The sequence below is a fragment of the Eptatretus burgeri genome, chromosome 10, assembly GCF_056783735.1.
Source record: "Eptatretus burgeri isolate ZD-2024b chromosome 10, Ebu_testis_v1, whole genome shotgun sequence".
Classification (NCBI taxonomy): domain Eukaryota; kingdom Metazoa; phylum Chordata; class Myxini; order Myxiniformes; family Myxinidae; genus Eptatretus; species Eptatretus burgeri.
Window position 1 is genome coordinate 39,456,577 of NC_140970.1, and position 8,597 is coordinate 39,465,173.

At 50.6% G+C, this 8,597-nt stretch overlaps 1 protein-coding gene across 1 annotated transcript in view; it reads left to right on the top strand.

The window, feature by feature from the left end:
• The first annotated feature begins 916 nt into the window (after positions 1-916).
• Positions 917-8,597, top strand: part of LOC147018368 (inositol hexakisphosphate kinase 1-like) — a 66,504-nt gene continuing 58,823 nt past the window's right edge. Inside the window, exon 1 of the mRNA XM_085897949.1 lies at positions 917-1,112. The gene's annotated coding sequence lies outside the window, so the exon portion shown is untranslated. The remainder of the gene's footprint in view (positions 1,113-8,597) is intronic.

Genomic DNA, 8,597 nt, shown 5'->3' on the forward strand with positions numbered 1-8,597 from the left:
GTGGGAAAGCGTGCCACGTTCCCCTCGCCGCCATCTTGTGTACGTGTAATTGGTGGAGTGTATGCAACAGTTTAGCCAAAAGAGCCTTTGAAAAATAAACATTTTCGAACAAAACGAGCACCTCCGATCCTAAATGTGACATGATGCTGATGTCATGCACATAAATTATGTGAACAAGTCACCTCCAAACTCGGATGGTGTCCGTGTGGCAGATCGGGTGTATGGTACATAGACACCATCTGATGTATACTGATTAGAAAATGGATGATAAATTAAATATAAAACTTGAACATTCAAGTTACTTCATTGAAAGATTGCACATGTCATAAGATAATGTTGCACAAACACAATGGTATCACTTTTCTCGTCAAAATGTTGATGTTGTCATTCATATTTCATGAGATAAAATACATGATATTGCTAGTTTAATGGGTAAATGATGATGCACAGGTTATGAATAACATCACTTATTTTATAGCTTATCTATATCTCACAAAAGTATCAATCGCACCATGACCGAATATGTACTATAAATGTGCTTTGTCTTTAATTGCTTCTGTGTCTCTCAAGGTCACCCCCCCCCCCATACCCAAATCCCCTCCTCCACCTATTGCAAATATCATGATGCAAATGTAAACTGCCTCAAAAGAATTAACAAATCTCAGTGCATAGACCACATTGCATTCATCAGATACAGCTCTTGGAATTGCAAACACATCAAAACTGTAAACTAGCCAAGCCAGCCACAGGCATGTGGATGGAGGGTGGTGCACGAGTGTTTACTTGTGGAACACAACAAAGGCCAAATGTGATGTGGTATGGGTGTGGACAAAGAATGATAATCTTGGAGGTAGGAAAGGTCACTGAACAATAATTTACTGCTTAGAATTTATTGAACGCCTGATGCCTCCAAGTATCTTTCTCAGTGAGTGGGCAGCCCTTGGCCAGCCAATCAATTCCGAGAGATTTGACCATCGTTAAGCTGTGGGCGGGAATAACAGAGTGAAAAACAGCTGTCCCTGCGGTGAAGTCAGTTCTTGGAGCTGAAGATTAGTCGAACAGTATTCAATATAACCAGCAGCTCTACTGTGGAAGGGTACATAATTGAAAAGGTAGGCGTTTTTTTGAACTTTTTCCTGATAGTCTCTTACTCTAGTATGAGGTTGTAACTTCTTAAGAAGTATAAACTAATTATTTGTCATGTATGAAAAAAACAACATCAGCTTGAGGGATAGCCAAGAAGTATGCAGTCACCTCCAATCTGTCCAGTCTGGGTTCGAATCTGGGTCCAGCTGTTAACTGTCACCCTGATGTTTTGCCGGCAGAGCAAGGCAACAATGAGTGTACCGTCCTTCAGATGGACATTAAACTGGGCATCCCATCTGCTGGCATTAATTGGAGGTCGTTGAGCATCTACTTTGTCCTTTGCGGAGAGTGGGAGAGCTATTGCCGGCACTCTGTTCAAATTCCAAAATTCCTGCCCTGACTGACTTCTGGGAGAGCAATGGGCAACCAACCAGCATAACCTGTGCCAAAAAACGACTTCGGCAGCACCAGGACTCTGGAGAGAGTGTGACACAACTCATCGTGTGTGTGTGTATATATATATATATATATATATATATATATATATATATATATATATATATATATATATATATATATATATATATATATATATATATATTGTGTGTTTGTGGATTTAGAGAAAGCTTATGATAGGGTGCCAAGAGAGGAGTTGTGGCATTGTATGAGGAAGTCGGGAGTGGTGGAGAAGTATGTGAGGATCGTGCAGGATATGTATGAGGACAGTGTGACAGCGGTGAGGTGTGCGGTAGGAATGACGGACCGGTTTAAGGTTAAAGTGGGATTGCACCAAGGATCGACTCTGAACCCTTTCCTGTTTGCAATGGTGATGGACAGGTTGACGGACGAGATCAGACTGCAGTCTCCATGGACTATGATGTTCGCGGATGACATCATGATCTGTAGGGAGAGTAGGGAGCAGGCTGAATCGAGCCTTGACAGGTGGAGGTACGCACTGGAGAGAAGGGGAATGTTAGTCAGTAGGAGTAAGACGGAGTACATGTGCGTAAATGAGAGGGAGGGTGGTGGTATGGTGGGGTTGCAAGGAGTTGAGGTGGGGTTGCAAGGAGTTGAGGTGGGGAAGGTGGATTGGTTTAAATACTTGGGATCAACTGTCCAAAGTAACGGAGAGTGTGGGAGAGAAGTGAAAAAGAGAGTGCAGGCAGGATGGAGTGGGTGGAGAAGAGTTGCAGGAGTGATTTGTGACAGAAGGGTAGCTGCAAGAGTGAAGGGGAAAGTATATAAAAGACGGTAGTGAGACCAGCTATGTTGTATGGTTTGGAAGCGGTGGCACTAATAAAAAGACAGGAAGTGGAGCTGGAGGTGGCAGAGTTAAAGATGCTGCGATTCTCGTTGGGAGTGACGAGGATGGATAGGATAAGAAATGAGTATATCAGAGGGACAGCGCAGGTAGGACGGTTTGGAGATAAAGTGAGAGAGGCGAGATTGAGATGGTTTGGACATGTGCACAGGAGGGAAACGGAGTATATTGGGAGAAGGATGTTGAAGATGGAGCCGCCAGGCAGGAGGAGAAGAGGAAGGCCAAAGAAGAGGTTCATGGAGGCGGTGAGGGCGGATATGCGGGTGGTTGGAGTGTCAATGGAAGATAGAGCGAAATGGAGACGGTTGGTCCGCTGTGGCGACCCCTAACGGGAGCTAGCCGAAAGAGGAAGAAGATATATATATATATATATATATATATATATATATATATATATATATATATATATATATATATATATATATATATATATATATATATATTGTTGTGGTTGACCAAATTCGCAAACCACCATTCAGGTCCCTTAGGTGAGATATCTCGGTTAGTATATGTGTAGTTAGGCCCAAACCCGTTGTCTAGAGGGAATAAATGTCATTCATGCGTGCTGCGACTCTTCAGGATAGCGGTTTTTCTTTTACTATCTTTATTTTGGACCAACCGCCATTATTACCACCACCAACCACGTCTCAACAGCCATCACAACAACAACCACCAACCACAACGCCGCTTCACCACAACCGCCACGACCTTTACCGTCACAACTCGCCACCATCGCATCACCGTCATCTCGCGCCACTCGTGGGCACCGATGCTGGACTCGTGTAGAGCGCGCACCGAGCAGCGTGTTCAAAAGCATCGCGGACTTTCCGCAGAAAAACGGATCAAAAACGACTCACGCCCACTTTTGTTCCGTCCAATCGGTGAGCGAGGGGCGATTTGGCCCCGCCTCCAGGGCGTTGGAGGGCGGTCGCTATATGCAAATTCATGGATCAAAAAGCATTCACGCCCACTTTTCCTCGGGCCAATGGGGAGCCAGCAAGGGAGGTGAAAGGTCGGAGGCAGAGGGTCAAAGATGAAGGAGCGAGGCCACGGGGGATATAAGGGGCCGCGTTCGTCAGTCGAGTTGAGTTCAGTTCGCAGGAGGAAGAGTTGAGTTGGAAGCGGAGGAAGAGTTGAGTTGAAGTGGCAGTGCAGTTGGGAGTTCGCGGAGTCGGAGTGAAGAGGATGGAGCTGTGGAGAGGCGGCGGCGGCGAAGGCGGACGAGGGGGTGCTCGCGTCGGATTCGGGGAACTGCGGAGAGAAAGGCTGGCGGCGCGACCGAGGTCGTGGTGGAGACGCTCGTCGCGGGACCCGCGATTTTGTGAAATCCTCCTTTCCCCGAGCATCAGCAACCCCCTCCTGTTTCCCCCCGCGCTGAGATAGTGCGACAAAAGGGATACTTGGGGTATCCTTCTTGGGGTAAAGAAAAAAAACCCTTCCCACCCCCTACCAGACACTGTCCGCGAGGCCCGCGGAGTTGAGGCACCACCGCCGCTCCGCGTCTCATCATCAGACGAGTAGGCCCGACACGGTCTCGGCCCCAGGCCCGCCTTCCCCCCCTCATCCTGGAGGGTGGTTCTCTTTTCTTTTGCTTTGGGTATATGTGTTGTCGGCGCCGTCTGTGAAGTAAAATTGTATAAGTGTTGCCGTGTGCTCGCGTAGTCGGTATTAGATCTGCATTGTTGCATTTGCTGTTTGTCTTCTTCTTTTCCATGTGCTTTTGGTGGAATTGTATATGTGTGCTTTCCGTTCATCGCGAAATAAATGTGCTTATTATTGAACTGTTTTCCCGCTTCGCTTCGTCATTTCTTTCATTGAATCCTCATCTTGCTTCACGTAAAGGGTTGGTCGTGGGTTAAGACGCCCGATAATTAATCGAACCGTCGAGGTCGACGAATAACACCGCTCGGTTATCCCGATAGTACGGAACGGGTCGCTTAAGTGGCCCGTGTCCGAAGTCGACCTGCGGCGAGGTGCGATCGCCCGGTCTACCCTCCGTGTGGGTACTTAGGTAGGTCGAATTTGGCGAGCAACCCTATCCCACGCGGGGGCCGATTGGCTCGATCGCGGTGAGACCGAAAGGTCCACCCGTGACTGGTTCCCGGCGTTAGTCCGAGAGGGTCACGACTGGATTGTCCGTCCGGTGGGCGACGTGCCGCGATTCGAGTTACGTGGCCGTCCGCACGCCGGCGGGCGCGAATCCGCGACACTGGTGTCAGGTCGTGCGATACAAATTCATCGCCCTCCTCGCGGCACTGGTATCGGAGAACGGGAAAACGGGCTCTCCTGTCTCCAGCTAAATTCACGGGAATCGGTCCAGGGGTGAGAGAAGCGACCCCCGATTCCCTCCAAATTACGAGCGAGCTAAATTAACCCTTTACGAGAAGCAAGATGGCGTCTCAAGGCGAGCGGGAGCCGGGGGTATTAGAAATGGATGTAGAATGTGTAGGATCCATGGCTCAGGATGAAATCCCCGTGCAGGAAATGTTAATAGTACAGGAAAACGAACTCGCCCAACTGAACCCAGAGCCCGAAATGGGTGCGGCAGCGGCCGCGGTGTATGACACCTCCCCTCCCCCTCTCCACCAAAACCCTTCCCCAACCCCTGCCGAAACGGCTCACTCAAGCGCACCCGACATGGCCCAGCTATGCGCCATGCTGGCGGCAATGACAAACGATATGAAAGGAATGAACGAAAAGATGGATACAAATACAAATGAAATGAAAGGCATGAACGAAAAGATGGATGCGAATACACAGCAAATGAACGGAATGGAAACAAACATGAAGGAAGAAATGAAAGAGCTGCGGGGTGAGACGCAGAACATGGGAATGAGCCTAAAAGGAAGCTTGGAAGAACTAAAGAACGAAATGAAAAAGGAAGTCGACACGATACGAGCGGAGGTGACCGGGTTAAAAGAGAAAGTAAAAGGAGTGGGAGTCGCAATGGAAGAAAGTAAACAAGAGAGGGTAAACGAAATAAAGACGGTGGTGGGAAAAATAGACAAAGTAGGAAAAGGATTGGGAGAAGTAAAACAGGGACAAGACCAAATAAAGGAGGAAATAGGGAGGAACACGACGGCGATAGAGGAATTAAAAAGAGAACAAGGGAAAATAAAGGAGGGATTGGGAGCCGTGAAGGAGGACTGTGAGAAAAGACATCGGGAAATGACAGACAAAGTTGAAAACCTGCGAAAGGAGGTTCGTGCTGTGCAACGCACGAGACCACCACGTGCTCGCTTGCGAGAGTGAAGGCCCGGTCCGGAAACGCACGCGGTGGATTTGCCGATCCCGCGGACGGACAAAGTTTAGGCAGGACTACGGATTTGGACCGGACGGGTTCTCCACGCGATCGTGTGTGTTAAGCTCCAACGGGCAAAGCACATGTGTTCGCGTGGGGAACCCCTCGAGACGTGGGGCTTTTTTTTTTATGCGCACGGTGACGCCATGGCTGCACGTGGGGTTGGAATCCGGCAGGAGGGGTATCCCTGCCGGATGGTACCGTCCAAGGAGGGACGAGGAACACGTGCAGCTGCATGACGTCACGGGCAGGTGTAAAGTGCGCGAGTTGCCGCGCAGGTGCTGCGCATGGAAAAAAAAAAAAGCAAGCCTCACTTTCGGGTGCACAGGATTCCTGGGCAAGGGGTGGAAGACCCCCTTACCCTGGGCACAGGATGGAAACTAGTTAGGGGGAAGGGTTAGCTTAATTAGACCGACTTCATGGGGCAGGGGTAAGTCCTCATGGAGTCCGTGGAATGGATTAGTTAGAGGGATTGTAGCGAGATTTAGGTTGGGAAATTGATTAATGGGATTATTTGGAGACCGTGACAGACAGTGAATGTGTAGTGGGGACGTAGTTTAGCTACGTAGTGTTAAAAGGAACGTGCTACTAGTTTAAGGGACGACGTGGGAGCACGAGTTAGTTAGCGGATGTAGTTAGGAGGATGGCAGAGTTCAGCGGTGTGTGTGTTGAAGAGTTGGTGAGTTGTGAGGTGAGTACTTGTTGAGTGAGTGAGGCCAGCGGGTCTGTGTGAGTGGAGCGAATGGGGAATGCATGGTGCGATGAGTGATTGGGGGGAGGAGTGACTCCCGCCCAAGGGACCCCGGGGTCAGTGTAGAGTGAGTTAGGGGGTTAGTTAAATTGAAAAATGGAAGTCGTTTTGTTGTTGGTGGGGAAGTAGGCTCGAAACCCGTTTGGAGGGGTGCAGGAGCCCTGTTGACAGGCTGGGAGCGTGGTTGCGAAAAGTGAGTATCGCTGAGTGGGTACCCCGGGCACCAGGCTAGTCGGCCATGGTAGGCCAAGGGCCCATGGGGGGCCGGGATAGCGTAGTGGGCACGGGTGCGCCTGCTTGGTGCGGGGGGCCCGGGGCGCCATTAGCCGCGTGGGCAGTGTTGTGGGCACGGGTGACCCTCGGAAAGGGGCCTGGGAAGCCAGCCTGCCACGTGTGCGTTTCAGGGGAGGTGCCATGGGGGGCACTCCCCGGTGTTAGGGAGCTGGTAGGCACGGAGGCAGTGTAGTGCCCGGGGGTGCCATCGTCGGAGAATCGGCAGAGGGTCGTGCCTGCCAAAAGGAGCCACGTGTCCCAGCCATGAGACCGTGTGAGGGCACGGAGAGAAAATTGGGGGACGAGGCCCGAAATTGTGAGGACACCAACACAGGCGACGGGAATCTGGGTTGTTAGAACCAATAGTTTAAGCGAGAGGCGCTTGTTGAAAGCCCCGGGGTAGTTTAACAGTTAAATGGATAGGGTAGATTAGGAAGTGTACCCCTCCGCACCATCCATCCCCTTGCTCTCGTTGTGGGCCGCTGGACCCACTTTGGTTATAGATCGCTGAAGTCTGGGGAGGCCATCCTGAGGCTTTAATTGGGCCTCGACACAGGACGTTAGCTCTCCCTTATTCCCCTCCGGGAAGGGAATGTAGGGGTTGGGAGTAGGCTAGGTGACAGGATAGGTTAGCCGAACAAAGACGATAAAGGGGGTTAGGGGACGATTTATAGTGGGGAAGTAAAAATAAAAACAACAAAAAAATAAGTTGGGGCTAAATTGGGGTTTGACAAATTAAGGGAGTGGGTATGTACAGTGACAGGCAAAGGCGATAGGTGGGAGGGAGACAGGTAGGTAGGTCCGAGCCCGCCTTCCAAGTGGCCAGCACCACCGCACTCCCTCCACCAACCTCCCCTGAACGGCAAAGGCTGGCCAACTTCATCGGCTGGCCGTGTTTTGCTTCAAGGCGGAGGCCGGCCAACTTCATCGGCAGCTGTTGTTTTGCTGCAAGGCCTGTGCCATCGGCTGGCCGTGTTTTGCTTCAAGGCCTGTGCCGGCCACTTCATCTGCCGGCTGGCTGTTTTTCTGCAAGGCCTGTGCCGGCCAGTTCATCTGCCGGCTGTGTTTGCCTGCAGCGGCCTTCTTCTGCGGGCTGTGTTTGCCTGCTGCCTTTGCCATGCCATGCCCACTGCCCATGTTCACCAGCCCCGTTCAATTTTTGCTTTGCCCCCCCCTGTTCATTTCCATGTGTGCCAGGATCCGCAAGGCAACAGTTTGCAAGCTGCGAGAACTGCCCTGTTGGCAGCTACAACACGGGCCTGCAGTGGCGGCCCGTGCACCGTGTTTGTGTCCATCCATCCATCCATTGTGCTCATTGCGTGTGCCACTTGAGCTGGCACGGAGACTGCATTTGTGCAGCCCATGCACCGTTGTGGTTCACTGCGTTCAGTTCAAACCATTCATCCATCCATTCGTTGTGTTCATTGCGTGTGCCACTTGAGCTGGCACGGAGACAACGGTTGTGCAGCCCATGCACCGTTGTGGTTCACTGCGTTCAGTTCAAAAGGGAAGGCCTTGGACTGCGTGTGAGCAGCCAGCCACGTTCCCTGTCACCTGCATTGTTTTGAGCCAGAGACTGCATGCGAGCAGCCTGGCTCCCTGCTAACTGCTTTTCTTTTGCAGAGTTCATTGATCCTGGGCCATGGTTTAGTGTAAAATTTGTAAGTTAAGGGTAAGATGTACTGTAAATATGAGTGCGCCCCCGGCATGTTTGTCTTAGCGCCGGCAATTTTATTTAAGTCGTCCGTGTGAGTGAGTTTGTTTAGGTAGTTACTCAGCCCTTAGGTTATTTATTTTGGGGACACGAATACCATGAATGTCGCACTCAGGGATCCGTAGGTAAAATGTACTAGGGGAAAACTACA